At 39.4% G+C, this 2500-nt stretch overlaps 2 non-coding genes across 2 annotated transcripts; both read left to right on the forward strand.

The window, feature by feature from the left end:
• Positions 1–757: 757 nt before the first annotated feature.
• On the forward strand, positions 758–830 carry Trnak-cuu. The gene has a single exon. It is a non-coding gene; the product is annotated as a tRNA-Lys (tRNA).
• Positions 831–2130: 1300 nt separating this feature from the next.
• On the forward strand, positions 2131–2212 carry Trnas-gcu. Its single transcript has one exon. It is a non-coding gene; the product is annotated as a tRNA-Ser (tRNA).
• Positions 2213–2500: the final 288 nt, after the last annotated feature.

Raw genomic sequence — 2500 nt, forward strand, 5'->3', positions numbered from 1 at the left:
GTGACAATTCTTTCTTCCACCTCCTCTTATATATAAACTGCGAGATAAACAGGGAGCATATACCCTTAATTTGCATTATGCATAGTTTAATGCATCCAAATACATATTGCTGTTATGTACTGTTTTTTACATTCATATCCTGCTAAATTACTTAGAAAGTTAATGACTAGATCTGAAATCAATATTCATCAGTCACAAAGTATGTTACTAGGGAAATGAAGGTACATAATGAACGTTAAACATAATATTCTGCTTATTATCTCAAGCATAATAATGCAGGAATAAAGGCTGCTGGCCTCTCATGAAATTAATGTAAATAATTGTCCTCATATCTCTAAGACTTGCCATTCGACCGTCCATAATTGATCCTGTCTATTTCCCAATTCATGAACATTTTGTTTTTTACAAGAGCTAGTACAAGTTGTAAGTATTTAATAATTACATGTATTTCTATGGCATGAATCCTAAATAACTATAATTATTGCATTAATTGTTTATTTGTACCATAAACACAACACAAATACAACTAGGGAGCAACGTCCGCTCCGCTCCCTCACTCTCCCTCTTCCCCCATTCCATCCCTCTTCACCGCCACCTTTTGTTCCTTTTCGCAATGGTTTATGTCCTGCCCTGTCAAAAATACCCCACTTGTCATTTATTTTTCTCACAATGTTATCCAGACACTACAAATAACATTTTCTGTGAGTCTGTTGAATATGCCAGAAGCAGATTTGGTTGTGTTTCCGAAGGTATACATGCCCGGCTAGCTCAGTCGGTAGAGCACGAGACTCTTAATCTCGGGGTCGTGGGTTCGAGCCCCACGTTGGGCGTAACATTTTCCTGGCACTTGAGCAATTCCGGTTCTACATGTCAAAGGTTTCGCAGGTGTTTAAAAGGCGAAAGATGCACTGGACTCTGAAGATTATTCACATAAACACACACGCACATACATTACATATATGTGTGTGCGTTTGCGTTAACAGGGAGAGGAAGATAGTATATCCTGTACGTATAGAAGGGAAACTAGTGTGAGCAAGGGGTGCCACATATCTCCAATGGTCTTTCTGTCGGCAAAAAGTGAGGAAGAGTGTGACTAAACAATTTCATATGTAAAAAGTATAGTATGACGTGAAGGCTGTAAAATTTCTCTTGTCTCCCATGTACCCATGTATATACCTTCTCCCATGGATCCGTATCCTTGCTGCTACGTTGCATCCAAATCCTTCTATCTCCCATACATCTACATTTACTTCCTAGCGTGTATTGAAATCCTACTTCCCCTGCATTCAAATCTTTCCTACTCGTATTCATCCATTCTTTTACCTTACCATGCATTCAGATCTTTCCTCTTTACCAAATTCCTTCTTCCTTCTCCCTTACACTCCAAACTTTTTTTTCCATTCACCCAACTCCTTCTCATGCACCCAAGTCCTTTTTCGTCATTCTCTTGTCTTTGGCCTCATTCTCTCCATATCATTCCTTCCTCTCGGTATATTTTCCTATTCCCTTTCACTTGTGCCAAGCTCTCAGAATACCCCTGTCTCTCCTTTCAACTTTATTATTTTTTTCCTACAATCAATTTCCATTAACTCTCCTTTCACTCAGCTAATCCACTCTCTCCCATTCAATCCTTTTATATCAACCACGCTTTCTTATTTTGTTGTCAGTGTTTTCAAGGTCGTTTTTCCGCGCAGTCGTATGTGCCATTTACCTGTTTTGTACATACATTGTCAAAGAAGAGAGAGAAAGAGAAAGAGAGAGGGAGAGAGATGCATGAAAAGAGATGTGTATGTACATGCAGATAATCAATTGGGAGATAGACAAATGTAGAGATAGAGAAATAAATATATGATATATACGATAAAAAGGAGATACGCATATACAAATGAAGATCTGGATATAGATAAGTAAACAAAGAGACTGAGTGGGGGGAAAAGTAAAGAAGCAAAAACACAAAAAGTATTAGTACATGATTGAGCGAGTGAAAGGGGGTTGAGAGAAAGAGAGAGAAAAAAAAGCCCGGGATTATGAACACATTTCCAAATATTTTCCTACTTCGTTTCTCGGCCCTGACCTGGAACTTGCCGCTTTCGGGATAGCTGGAAACTAGTATGTTTCCGCTAAAAGCATGACGAGGTGGCCGAGTGGTTAAGGCGTTGGACTGCTAATCCAATAGGGTCTCCCTGCGTGGGTTCGAATCCCATCCTCGTCGGAGCGTGGCTTTTTCTCACTTTTCCACGTCTTTTCGTAGTGCTTCGTGCTTCTTGTGGGTTTCCGTCGGTTATGGGAGAAGACAAATACTTAGGCATGAGTGCTATGAACTGCTAATAGATAACTGGTAACTTCACGCTTATTTCCTCCTTTCCCATCCTTTTAGCTCTCTCTATATATAGTTTTCCTTCCCTCGTCCACCCCATTTTTCTCATATTCTCTTTTTCAAGTTTTCTTTCTCTTTCTCAGTTTCTCTCTCACGCTCGTTTCTTTCTCATTCTCATTTTTT

The sequence above is a fragment of the Penaeus monodon genome, chromosome 17 (genome assembly GCF_015228065.2).
Source record: "Penaeus monodon isolate SGIC_2016 chromosome 17, NSTDA_Pmon_1, whole genome shotgun sequence".
Taxonomy (NCBI): domain Eukaryota; kingdom Metazoa; phylum Arthropoda; class Malacostraca; order Decapoda; family Penaeidae; genus Penaeus; species Penaeus monodon.